This window comes from Passer domesticus, chromosome 15, assembly GCF_036417665.1.
Source record: "Passer domesticus isolate bPasDom1 chromosome 15, bPasDom1.hap1, whole genome shotgun sequence".
Classification (NCBI taxonomy): domain Eukaryota; kingdom Metazoa; phylum Chordata; class Aves; order Passeriformes; family Passeridae; genus Passer; species Passer domesticus.
In genome coordinates this window covers 634397-648651 of record NC_087488.1, presented here as the reverse complement: position 1 = coordinate 648651, position 14255 = coordinate 634397, and positions in this window count along the sequence as shown.

Here is a 14255-nt window from a genome sequence, read left to right as displayed (position 1 = left end):
CAGCTCAGAGCTTGGAAGGGCACAGCAAGGAGATCCCCAGCTGTGGCCATGATGGGATCTCAGGGAGGGGGCTCAGCTCATTCCCCTTTCCCATGGACTGCTTTGCCCACAGCCCCACAGGTCCCAGGGAAGCTTGGACAGCCCATTCCCATGGACACCCCTGCCTGGTAGGAATGCCAAGGGCAGTGCCTGACTCAGCTGCTGCAAATGCCAGAGCCTCCCTGAGAGCAGCAGATAACAGTGACAATATCAGGGCAGGGCAGAAACAAGAGAAGATGTTGTGGTGCTGTGCCTGAGAGGGCAGGGCTGAGACAGGCGGGCACTCAGGACAGTGTTCCCGTGCCCAGCTGTGCCCGGCACCTCCCACACACCAACAGTGCCCTCCTGCCCCAGCACTGCTCTCTTCAGCCCCCTCTCCTTGCCTGAGCATCTCCCTGGGCCTGGACATTCCCTCCTGAGAGGAGCCTTGTCCCTGCCAGCGCTCACAGAGCCCATCCCACCCTGTGTGCCCTGGCCCCGGCCCTACAGAAACCTGCCTGCGTGCCGGGCCCTGGCTGGGGCAAGCTCTGTGTGCAGGTGGGCAAGGGCAGCTCAGGAGAGCCCTGCTGGGCCCTGCAGAGGTGATGCTGCTCCTGTCCAGGGCCGAGGAGTGGCTGAGGGCCCTTTGGGAGGCTCCCAGCAGAGACACTGACCACCCCAAGTTACAGTTCTGGTGTCTCTGTAAATGTTCAAACATTCCTTTGATGATCCTGTGTGTCCCTTTCAACTCAGAATGTTCTGTGATTCTGGGATTACAATTCCTGTTCTGCCACTCTCATCCCTCTGTTTTCTCTAATAAAAAGAGAAGAAAACTCTTGCAAAGTTGTTAGAAACGTAAAGTAAAAAACAGACATTTATTGGAAGCTTCCAGGTATCCAAGTGGGAATTGGGCACAACTGATTTCAACAATTCATTAAGGTGGATTAATTAGGATATTTGACAGGAACCTCCAATAGGAGATCCTGTTTCCCCACTTACACACAGTTGCTCAACTCATAGGAGTTGGTCCAAGGGCTTCTTTGCCATCATTTTGGTATGACTGCTCACATTCTGGTGAAAAAACAAAATGTTCTTCTAGTAGGGCCTCTTTCTGATAATAAGACTATACAGTATCAGGAATGTATTTATACAGTCAACTTATTGTTCTAAAATCTGAGATGGGTTAGGAAATGTACCAGAGTTAATTAGGGATTATAGTTAAAGAAGTATGTAATACTTGTTTAATAGACTTAATAAGAGTTCAATAGAGTTATGTAAGCATTATAATTTTAAAACTATATAATAGTAATTTTCAGAGCTATGAATACATGAAAATGTATCAAAAGTAAAAAAATCTTTTTGTCATTACCCCAACTTTCCCATCCTTCTCCAAGCAGGAAAAGGAAAGTTCCTGATCTTTCCAGCAATGCCAGGCTTACCTTCTTTGGGAAGTGTCCTCCAGAGCTGTGCCCAGGCTGGTGTGGAGCTGGGAGCAGCCCTGCCCCACCCAGCCCCTCTCAGCAGCAGCACCTGCCCTGCTCAGGGTGGCTCCTTCCCCCCACAGCTTCTCCCCAGTGCTGGGAGCAGCTCCCCGGGCCGGCTGAGAGCTGTCCCTGGCAGGCAGCAGAGTCCCTGCCCCAGCACAGCGCCCTGGGCTGCAGGAGCCTGCTCTGCAGGACAGCCCTGGGCACCTCTGGCTGCACCCGCGGCTGCTCAGCCCTGCAGCAGAGCCTGGCAACAGGAGCTGCCCTGGGCTGTGCCTTGCCTGGGGCATCAGGGAAAGCCAGCCCTGCCCTGGGGCCACATCCCTGCCCTGGAGCAGCTCTGAGAGTGCTCCTGAAAGCTCCTAAAAGCTGTGGGATGTGCCAGCTCCAGGAGATCCCTGCAGGAACTGCAGCTTCTCTTCCCACAGCCAGAGAATGACTGTTTCAAACCTGGGATGATTTCTGCTGTAGTGAGCCCTGAGTGAGCTCTGCTCTGTGCTCCCAGCCCAGGCTGAGTTTAACCCCTCTGTGCTGTGCTCAGGCTGGCTGCAGGCAGTGCCCCAGGCACTTGGTGCACTGCTGGGCTGTGCACAGGAGCTGCTCATCAAGAGAAATGTGCTTTTGAAGCTCTTCTTGCTTACCAGGAACTGCCTCTGTGCCAGGAGCCCAGCCCAGCTCAGCAGCACAGACACAGCAGCAGGACTTTAATGACCCTCTGGGGCTTTGTGCTCAGGCCCTGAACATCAGTCCCTGAGAGGCAGCTGAAGAAACCTCTCCAGAACTCCAAGTCACAATCACACTCCAAAGTTTCTTGGACTTTTAATGGGTCCCAGTGAGGGACACGACTGAGAAAGTGTCCCCAGGCCCCAGGCAGAGCAGAGAACTGGAGGCACTGATGACAGGTGGGGACAAAGAGAAGCCAAGTCTTGGTGGCCTGGGGCACAGCAGCAGGGTCTGTGCCACCAAGGGCTGGGAGGAGACACCTTGTCCTGAGGCCCTGGGGCCTCCTGGCACAGCCCCAGCCAGGCTGGGCACTGTCAGCCCCTTGTCCTGCCCTCAGCATCCCCCCCTAGCCCACATCCCAGTGGCCTCAAGGATCTGCTGGAAGGAGTCCCTGGGGAGCCTTGCTCAGCAATGGCCCTGGGGGCTCCTGAATGCTCCCAGGGACTGCAGGTTTTTCAAAGGACTTTGGGTTTGCCTTTTGCCTTGACTTTTTGAGAAGTTTGTGCAATCATGGCCTCCAATTATCTGGTGTAATTAGTCCCTGGAGAGGCTTTGTCAGTAACAACACTCAGTGGGGCTCATTAATGCTTCAAGGTACTTCAGTTATTTGAAGGTACTTAGTGTTTCCCTTTTGATACTGACTCTGTGAGAGGTTTGTGCAATCATGGCCCCAATTATCTGCTTTAACGAGTCCCTTGAGAGCTCTGTACTGACACTCAGTGGGGCTCATTAATGCTTTGAGATACTCAAGGTTTTTAAAGTACTTTGGATTTTCCTTTCTCACACTGAGTCTTTGAGAAGTTTTTGTGCCATCCTGGCTTCCAATTCTCTCCTCCAAGGAGTCCATGACGAGCCTGTGTTGGGGATGGACCTTACTGGGACCCATTCATGCCTTGAGACACTTTGGGGTTTTCTTCTGACTTTGATTCCTGGACAGGTTTGTGCAATCTCCTCTCAGGTCCTGAGGTTCCAAGGCTCAGCTCCAAATGCACCATGGAGCTTATTAGCATCAAGCAAGTCCTGACAAACCATGGCTCTGCCTTGATTTCCCTCTGCTCTAGTGCTGTTCATCATGAAGTTTCCTGTTGGGGAAATATTTCAAAGATTTTCTAGTAAATATATATTCCTATTTTAAAGTATGTTTTTTATTATTTTTTGTTATGAATAGAAAGTTGTATTTTTTTTTTTTTAAGTTTCAGAGTTAAAAAAAAAAAACCAAGGCAGACCGAGTCAGCCTCCTTTAGTTTCGCTGCCGAAGGAAAGCTTTTCAAATACCTGTTAATGGCAGGTGATTAACTGATTGTTTCCCTGATGCTGGCTGCATGCCAAGAAGATACCAAGGGAAACCCTCCAGGGTAAAGAGATGGGCAGTGACACCAGAAACAACATGCAAATAAGAAACGCAGTGCACCCTGGATTGTTACAGTTTTACAGTTTTTATAAGAAAAACCCCTAAAATCACGAGCTAACAAGTGACTTAAAGTGACGTCTAAGGATGGGAGCATTGTCCCGTACCTGCTTGAATCTTTTTATTTCTCACCCTAACCTGAAAAGAAACTGATTAAAGAGACCCCCCGGGTTTCTAAACCAACAAACCAAGGACTCAACGACTCTCCCGTGAGGACAGAGTCCCCAGTTCTGTCTGCAGACCAGCGGACAAAACTGCATCATCCTCCTGCTTCGTGCCACGCCTGGGAGCAGCGGCGGCGAGGGCGCAACCCGTCGATTTCTTCCCACCTGAGCTGATTCTTCTTAATAAAGGCATTAAAAAGGAGAAAGATCTCCTGCCCATTTATTTCATTTTTCTTATTATGCAAGAGGTGATTAAAGCATTCTGTGACTGATATTGATCCAAGGACTCTCCTAAGAAGGTCTGGCCTGGTCAGAGAAGCTGTGCCTTGAGCTCTGACCCAGTGTCAACAACCTTGCTCCAAATTCCCCAACCCCATCCTGTCTCTCCTCACTCACTTGGGATCTGCTTTGCTTGGAGATCTGACTGCACACAGCCAAACAGCAGTTTTGTCTTTTTAATTCTTTGAAGCAATCTAAAACTCTTGAGTTACTCTGTTGAAAACATAGACCATCCTCAAGTCTGTGCCAAGCCCAAGGTGCCACCAAGGTGCCACCAAGGCCACTCCAGGCCTGTCCTGGGCCAGCTGTGAGGGTGGATCATCATCCCAACCTACACTGGGCCATTGCAAAAACCAAAATTCTGCTTAATTTGATGTTGATTTCTGTTAGGGACCAGATACCCCCCTCCCCCAGAGACAATTTTTTCTAAAATGTTCTTGTTGACCACACCAGAAACAGATTTTTGGGCCCTGTAATTGTTGCTGGGGCCCCTTAAAGGGGAATGGCATGGCCACTAGGGCTTCTGCAACTCCTTGCCCAATGGCCTGGGCTTGTACGGCCGCTACGTGTTCTGCTTTCCTGAGGCAATTACAGCCTCAATCATCTGCAGAACTGTGGGTTCCATCTCTAGTGGAAGGGCACACAGCCCTTTCTTACATTCCAGGTTGGCATTGGCTACCCCCAATGAGTTCAGTAATTCATTTTGAGTCTTTTCATCCCGGACTTGTTTCTCTACTGCCTGTTTAAGGCAATCAATCAATTTCATGCAGGGCTCTCTGGGTTCTTGCCTTATGTTTACATAGTGCAAACTGGGGGTGCTACCATCTGGTACCTGGATTAAAGCTTTCAAAGCCATCTCTTTTATATCGTCCAATACTTCTCTGGGGATACCTGCTGCTTGATCATCTGGCAGGCTGTGTTGTCTTTTTCCAGGTAGATGGTTGATTGTCAATTGTGCACTTACCTCATTATTAGCATAGTCTGCTATTAATTGATTTAGTAATCACTTCCATCCCCCTTTCCCACAGGGTGTATTCTGTAGGTGATAAAAACATGGTCATAATGTATTTTAAATCAGGGGGGGTTACATGTGCTATAAACATGGCCCTCATTAGGCCATTAAAACAAGGTGAGTCCTGCCTCTAGTCTTTAGCTGCCCTACACAGCTCCTTGATTTCCCCATAAACCTGTGGCTGACTCCTGGGATTCTGCTCCCTTCTTTCATAATGTCCTGGGGCAATGAGGAGTTTCAAGACTATTTGCCAGTCTCCTTCCTTAACTGCTTCCTTCCAGATCCTTTCCCAGGATCTTCTAGGCTTGAGGGGAGAGGTGGCTCTGGGGAGTCCAAAGTGTCTTCTGGGGAGGAAGAATAACTTGGAGCAGAAACACTTGGATTAGAAATAGTGTGACAGTTTGGCTTAGTATCCTTGACCATGGGGTTTATATTGTTGCCGGAGGGTGAGTAAAGGGCGCTGCCATTTTGTCATTTTCTGGAGCTGTGGCCCAGGGTGGAGGTGGAATGAATGACAGTGGAGGTGTGACCTGCAGGCACAGGGGTGGAGTCTGGAGGTTCGTTCAGAGTGGAAGAGAAGGTTGTGGTAGCAGAAAGTGGAGGAGCCAAGTTGGAGGGAGGATGGCCAGGCTCCCAAGCCACATTCGGGCTTCTTCCATCTTGGGTCTCCAGGGCACATTGCTCCAAGACAGCGTGGCCATTGCCATCTTGGACCATCATGGAAAGTCCAAGAAAGGCAGGTTTCGGGGGAGGTCCCGGGTTAGGAGTGACTGATGGATCAGGTTTTCGACACACAGCTTGCTCGTGAAGGGTCTCAAGGATGGTGTGGAAGATGGGGAGCATGTGGGGTGCAATGGGGTCCCTTTTGATCGAAAGGTTCTACAGTTTAAATCCCACAGAGTCACAAAATTCAGTGGTATGGATTTCATCAGCATAAGTGTCTGGAAAATTTTGAATGATCCACCTCATGACTGATTTTAATTTGTTCTTTGTAAATAATTTGTCATGATCAGTGAGAATTAACTTAAAATGTCCATATAAGCTCCTTTCTATCTTGGACAACTGGCCACCCATTTTTCTCCCTCTCTGCCTTGGGGGGAACAGCCACCGGAACACCCCAAATCAATTATGGGATATGGATCCATATTTTAAAAACACGGAGGCAAAATAGGCGATAAATGTCCTGCATTTTCCCAAACCAACCTGAAATGCTCCACAGGAGGAAACCGTCATCATCCCCACCAATGCTGGCTCAGGTCCCTCAAAGTGATGGGAAATCCACTGGTCCAGGCACAATCCACAGTCCCAGGGAGCACTGGCCTATCTCTCAGCTAACCCCAGCTGACACAACTGAATGTCAGGGTCCCTGCTCAGGGGCCAGATGTCGCAGTGAGGGTGGCTGAAACACCTCTCTGGTTCCCTGACGTAAGAGTGAAGTTGGCGAAAATGAAAAGGAGCGGGTTTAATGGAATTGCCCAAAAAGAATTTCAATAACGGGGTGAAAAACAGTAAACATGGAGAAGTTGAGCACAGTACGAAGGGCAGGATCCAAAGACCTGAGATAAAGGGGAAGCAACAACATATACACTTGGGGCTAGAGAACTAGAACAATACCCATATAGGGGAAACAAGTAACCAGTAGGGAAGCAGAACTTGGACAACTTAGCATAACAACACTAAAGGCTTATCAGGGAAGTCTCAAGCTCATCCAAAGTTAAATAAATCACTCCCAGGGCTTGAAACTCACGCCCGGTTCTACCAGGACAAAATCTGGCTGACTCTGAGTTACTGCCGGGCTAACTCCCACACTGCTGATTTGCACTGGCCCCTTGGGACCATGGGGCCCAACAGAGCCACAGTGATGTCCTTCGTTCCACGAGGCTCCACAGTGTCACAATGGTCCCTTGGATCCATGGTGCTCTGCAGTGTCACAATGCCCCTGCATTTCACAAGGCCACAAGGTGTCACATTGGTCTCCATAGGAAGGAAACCACAGAACCCCCATGTTTCAGGAGCTGATGAATGGCAGCCACCAGAGGCCAAGGCAAGCCTGACCTGTCTGTCCTGGCAGGTTTGTCTGGGAGCAACCCTTAGATGTTCAAAATTATGAATGTGGAATCCTAATTTCAGACATTTGTGCCTGGAGAAGGAGGATTTTTTCCACAAAAAGAAAAGCATAGAAGCTTTTCCAGTGTTTGGAAAACAGGTCAGTACTGGCACTCAGGAGATAAAGACGATCCAGACCTGTCTGTCCTGGCAGCTTTTCTCTGGCAGCAATCCTTGGATACACAGAAATTTGGAGGTGGAATCCTAATTTTGGCCATGGATACCTGGAAAAGATGGACAGTTCTTCTCCATACAAAGGAAAGCCCAGAGCCCCAGTGTTTCAGGGACAGATGGGAGCGACCTTCCACACTCCAAGGTCATCCAGACCTGTCAGGTGACTCCTGGGAGGCCAAGGCAGCCAGACCTATTTTGTGTTCTCTTGGTTCCATAGGGCCCTGCAGGGTCACAACGGCTCTATGCTTCCATGAAGTCTTGCAACATCACAGTGGTTCTCTTGCTTCCATGATGTCCTGTGGCATCATAATGGCCCCTTGGTTACACAAGTGCTTGAGGATCTTAAGGATCTTAAGGTCTCCATGGTTCCAAAAGGCCCCACAGTGTCATAATGGTCTTTGTGTTCCATGAAGCCCTGCTGTGTCACCATGGCCCCTTGGTTCTGTTGGGGCCCATTAGTGCAACAATGGTTCCACAGCTTCCCACAGTGTCACAATGTCCCCTTCCCTCCATGAGGCCCTGTAGGGTCACAATGGCTCTTTGGTTCCCTGGGGCCCCAGAATGTCACAATGATTCCATGGGGCCTTGCAGTGCCACAATGGTCTCCATGGATCCATGGTGCCCCACAGGATCACAACGGCCCTTGGGCTCCACGAACCCTGAAATGCAACAATGGCCTCTTGGTTCCACAAAGCCCTACTGCTTCACATTGGCCCCTTGGGACAATGTGGCTCAACAGAGCCACAGTGATGTCCTTGGTTCTGTGAGGCTGCACAGTGTCACAATGGTCCATGGTGCTCTGCAGTGTCACAATGGCCCCTGCATTTCACAAGACCCCAAAGTGTCACAATGATCTCCATGGTTCCTCAAGACCCTACAGTGTCACAATGATCCCATGGTTCCTCAAGACCCCACAGTGTCACAATGATCCCCTTGGTTCCACAAGTTCCTACAGTGTAACAATGCTCTTTGGCTCCACAATACCCCACAGTGTCTCAGTGGTCTCCATAGGAAGAAAACAGCCGAGCCCCAGGGGCAGATGAGAGGCAGTCACCAGAGGCCAAGGCTAGACAGACTTGACTGTATTGGCAGATTTTGTCTGGGAGAAAGCCTTGGATATAGGGAATTTTAGAGGTGGAATCCTATTTTAAGCCATGGAAGCCTAGACAAGAAAGATAGTTCTTTTCCATAGGAAGGAAACAGGGAGCCCCAGTGCTTCACAGTCAGATGGGAAGTGGCCCTTGACATGTCAAATTCAGTGGGACCTGTCAGACCGGCCCCAGGAGGCCAAAGCAGGCAGACCTGTTCCATGTTCCGCTGATATCATGGGTCCCCACACCATCACAATGGTCTCCTTGATTCCATCAATCTTGCAATGTCACAATGGCTTCTTGGTTTCATGGGACCCAACAGAGTCACAGTGGTCCCTTGGCTCCATGCAGCCCTGCTGTGTCACAATGGCTCCTTGTTTCTATGGGCCCCACAGTTTGATCATTGACCCTTGCTTCCACAGAGCCCCTGAATTGCACAATGGTTTCCTTGATTCCATGAAGTTCCACAGTCCCACCATTGTTTCCTTGGATCTCCAATGTCACAGTGCCCATGGCTCCATGAGGTTCCATAGTGTCACCGTGGTCGCTGTCAGGGGCTGGATGAGATCGATGTCCCGAGACACCTCGGGATGCTCGGAATGCCCGTGTGGGGCCAGGGCCGGATCAGGCCTTGGTTTGTGGTGGGACAGAGGCCCGCCCCCAGCCCTGGCAGAGCTGTCAATCACACAGCAGGGGCGGTGCTATCCCAGCTGTGATTGGCAGCAGAGCAGATGTTGATGGGACAGGAGCCCTGCGGGGCTGTCAGGGACCTGCAGCTTGCAAGGTGCTCTGCTCTCCCTCAGGTGCTCTCAGAGAGATCCAATCCCAGCTGGGCACCTCAGGGCACAAGTTGCATTGCCTGTTCATGAGCACACAGCTGATGTCTGCCTGGAAAGGGGCACAGGTTTTAATACTTGTACATTTCATAATATACCAGAAAATATTTCTTATCTGGATTACTTGAATACTTATGAGAAATGGCAAAGATTTCCCACCAGGAACAGGAGTTTCCTGTTTTTCATGTGTTCTTCTACTGATGGCAGGAGAAAAAATACTGATCTTCCCCTCTACCTTTGCCACCAACATTCAGTCTAGTATTTCACGGCCCTCTTCCTTTAGGTGTCTCCAGCTCTCCTGGTTAAATGGCCATGCCTAAGGACATCTCTACATTTAGAGTAGCTGGATCTATGCCCTTCCCCTTGCTCCCAGATTTCCTCCTGCAGCTGTTCTCTGGTCATTCCAATGTGTCTCCCTTGACTGGCTTCATGCTTTAAGCATCAGGGAGTTGCCCAATTTTTCAAAACTTTAAATACCTTCTTAGTCAGCATCTTAGTTGTGTTTTTATCTTTTATATCTTTATGCCTTTGTCTAAAATCCTTCCCATATGGCAATCCCTTGTCGATAGTGGACATGTCAGATGTTGCTGTCACAAGGAGCTGAGGGAAGAGTTTTCATGTTTATTAAATTTATTAAATTTTATCATGTTCACATTTTTTATGTTGGCCATGAAGAGAAACCCTTCTGTGCCTCTGAGTCTCACCAGTTCCTGGTCCCTCACAGGACACAAACCTGATGAGTTGTGGTTCCCACTCCAGTGCCTACACTTGGACCTCCTTCCACAGCCAGAGCAGAGCTCCTTTGTCCCAGAAAGTGCCTGGCAAAGGAGGGATGAAGGAAACAGGACAGGCTGCGGGGATCAGGGGCAGGGCAGAGCCAGGGAGAAGAAAGACTTTTGCATTTGATGGAGCTGTGCCTTCCCTTGGCTTTGTTGGCTGACAATAAATGAACATCCCTCTGTGTCTCAGGCAGCTCCTTCTCCAAGGAAAGCAGGTGGGAATTGGAGCCAAGGAGCTGAAAGCTGCAGGTCCAGCTTGGGCTGGAGGGAGCTGAGATTTGCACAAGACTGCTCTGAGTGCCAGGGCTTGGATGGGGGAAATGGTGGGGCGGGGGTAAGGACTGTGTCTGATTGTCAGCCATGAAGGGTCTTGAATTTCATATCTATTCAAACTGCATGAGGAGGTGCTTAGATTCAGTGTCAATTGGAGATTGCACATAATAATTAATTAAAAGGAAAAAAAAATTACAGGACCTAAACAAATCTTTTCTCGCTGTCTTTTTCAAGATAGTGTATTTGCTTTGAATAGGCTTCTGAAATCTTTCTAATCAACTACAAAAGATTTGGAAACTAAAATCAAATTATTCCCAGAGGCTTGGCTTGTTAAGGTGTTCTGAATGTTAATGAGCCCTGGGACACTGAATTCCTGCACTGAAGACCTGAAGGCTGAACAAGCCTCTGGAGCAGTGAAATCCAGCAGCAGCCTCCAAGTTGCTGAGGATGTCAGCAGCCCCCACTGAGGCCATCCCTGCCCAGAGACCGTGGGGGAATGGGCAGACAAGGAGAGCGTCCCTGGGGCTGGGCCAGCAGAACTCAGAGGCAGCAGCGGCTCCAGCTGGGCAATGGAGTGTGGAATGTGGCTGGGAAAGCCCTGCCTGGGCTGTGCCAAACAGGACAGACAAGGCCCTGACTCCCATCCACCAAACAACTCTCTCAAGGAGACATTTAAGAGGAATTATAGTTGTATGTGTACTCTGAGTTGGACTTCCTGGAGAAATACCAAGAAGAGATTCTGAAAAGCTCAAAAGAGCAATACAGCCTTTACTGGCAACTTTAGAAAATCAGAGAAACTTTGGCAAAAGGTTTATTATGACATTAAATCCACAAAAAACACTTTGCAAAGCATTAATTTGGCACATTCAACTTCGCAAACTCTAAGCTGTTCAATTTTAAGTTAATCAAAATTTCCAAGGGGCATATAAAGTGGAAGCAGACAGAGAGAGAGAAAAAAAGTAAGAAAGATACAGAGGAGCACACACACACCTACCGCCTCCTGGATTCCAGCAATGTTCAGAAAGAAATTCCAAGAGAAGGTAGAGTCAAGATGTGTGCTTGCCTTGTGGTCAGCCTTCAATACCCCTTGGTCTTCCTGGGCCCTTTCCCCAGGTGAGATTTGGGGTCAATTTGGTTGCTCAGGTGCTGGGCTGGGGGCTCCAGAGGTGGCTGTGGAGCATTGCCTGTGCTGTGCCAGGGACTGGCAGCCATTGCTGGGCTGGGATAGAGGCTCTGGGGGGATTGGGGTTGCAGGGCAGGGCAGTGCTGGGGTTCCCGGGCATGGCAAGGGCTGGATCTGCCCTTTCCTCCCCCACACATGAAATGTTTCCAGCCAAAAATCTCCTCCAGTCTGTTACAGTAGGGAATGTTGGAGGCGAAATCCCAATTCTGGCCATGGGCACCTGGACAAGAAGGACAGTTCTTTTCAATTGGAAGTAAAGCATAGAGCCCCAGTGTTTGGAAAGCAGGTGAGAGCCTCACTAGGCCAAGGCCAGCAGAGTTGTCAGAAATGGCAGATTTTGTCTGGGAGCAGTCTTTGGATTTAGGGAATTTTGGAGATGGAACTCCAGTCTTGGCCATGGGTGCCTGGAGAAGCAGGACAGTTCTTTCGCATAGGAAGGAAAGCACGGAGCCTTCACCAAGCTTTTGAAGACAGATGGGAAGTGACCATGAAACCACTGCCAGCCAGACTTGTCCTGGCAATATTCCTGTGCAAGGAATTCCTTGATATAAGGAAATTTGGAGGTGAAATCCGAATTCTGGCCATTTGTGCCTGGAGGAGAAGGAGAGTTCTTTTCCATAGGAAGGACAGCACAGAGCCCCAGTGTTTCAGTAGGAGGTAACAGGAGATTCTCAACATACCAAGGTCAGCTGGACCATTCAGGGGGCCTGGAAGGCCAAACCAGCCAGACTTGTTCCGTGTTCCCTTAGTTTTATGGTGCCTCATAATGTCACAATGATGCCTGGGTTCCATGAAGCCTTGCATTGTCACAATGGTCTCTGTGGTTCCCTAGGCCCCACAATGACATGTGACTCCTCTGTTCCATGAGCACTGCAATGTCACAATGGACCTTTGGACCCTGGGGGTTTTCTGTGTCACAATGGTCTCTTTTAGCTCCACAGTGTCACAATGGACCATTCATGACAGGAGGCCCCTCTGTGTCGCCCTGGAGCTTTGGTTCCATACAGCCCTGGAGTGTCACAATTGTCTCCTTTGGTTGCCCAGTGTCACAATGGAGCACTGATGGGATGAGGCCCTGCAATGTCACAATGGAACTTTGGTTCCAGCCCTGCAGTCACAAAGGCCCCTTGGTTTCACAAGGCCCCACAGTATCACAATGGTCCTCTTGGTTCTGTGGGGACCCCCAGGGTCACAATGGTCTCACTGGTTCCATGAGGCCTCACAGTATCAAAATGCTTTGCTTATTCCATAGGGCCCCATAGTATCTTCATGATTCCATGAGTCCCCTCCTTGTCACAACGGCCTCATGGTTTCATGAGGCTGTAAAGTCACTTAATGGTGCCTCCATGGTTCCACGAGGCCTTGCAATGTCACAAGGGACATTTGGCTACATGGAGTCCCCACAGTGTCACAATGGCCCCATGGTCCCATGACACCCCAAAGTGTCATAATGGTCTCCACGGTTCCTGGGGGTCCCACGATATTACAATGGACCCTTGGTTTGATGGGGCCTCTCAGTGTCACAATGATCCCTACATTCCATGGAGTCACACAGTATCAGTACAGTCCTCTTGGTTCCATGAGCCCAGCGATGTCACAGTGCTCTCCAAGATTCCATGTGGCCCCACAGTGTCACAATGGCTTCTTGGTGTCACAGGGCCCCACAGAGTCACAGTTGTCCCTTGGTGTCACAAGGCCCCACAGTGTCACCATGGTGCCTTGGTCTCACAGGGCCCCACAGTGTCACAATGGTGCCTTGGCTCCATGGGCCCTGTGCTGCTGCATTCCCCCCTCCCCTTCTCAGGCCGCCCTGCCAGCTCAGAAATGCTCCTTGGGCCTCGGCCTTGGCCAACAGCCCCTGGGCTCAGCTCCTCTGCAGCTCAGCACAAACACTGTCTGCTCCAGGCTCTGCTGCTGCCCAACCAGCTCCTGGTTGCTGGAGGAGCAACCCTGGGAACTGGTTTTGTTCCCTCAGTGGCACAACATCCCTGTTCTCACAGTGCCAAAGAAAGCTGTTGATGCCAAGTGCGGCCAGGATGAACCATTGCTGTGACTGAAGCCCCTCTCTTGGGGCCCTACAAACAGCGCTGCAAAAGGAGCCCCTTGGAGCTCTCCTGGGCCAGCGACTCCCTCTGAGTGGGGCCTCTCCCAGCCGGGAACTCTCCCGTTTGCTGCACTCGGGGATCCTGAACAACGAGGGAGACTGGGCCGATCCCCCCACTCCTCCAGGCTCAACCCTTCACCCTCTGGGGAGATGCCAAAGCATCCACAGGGAGCATTTCCTGCCCTCAGGGGAATTTCTCACAGGTGCCTTGCACTGACTCTTTGTGTCTGTGTGCACACAGGAGTGCCTGTGCTGGGAAAATGTGGCAGAAATGCTGCTCTCAGAGGGGTTGGAGTGCCTTGGATAGCTGAGTCAAGTCAGGCCTGTAAGTAAGGTTAAGTCACAAGGTCTAAGTGAAGTTAAATGCTTCTAAGAGTTGTTCTTTTGCTAACTCTTTATGTTTACTCTAAGTTAATAGCGAGTTAAATAGTATTAAATGTTATTCCCCTGTTAAATTTCAAAGTCATATATTATAAATTAGGTTAAATACTGTTAAGCTCTGTTCTTTTGCTGAATTGTGAAGTTGAAGGTATCAGTTAAGGTTAAGGTGTAAGTCAAGTCCTGTTCAGTTTGAGCTCTGTTACGCTTTTAGACTGTATTCCTTTAATCCTTGCCCTCACT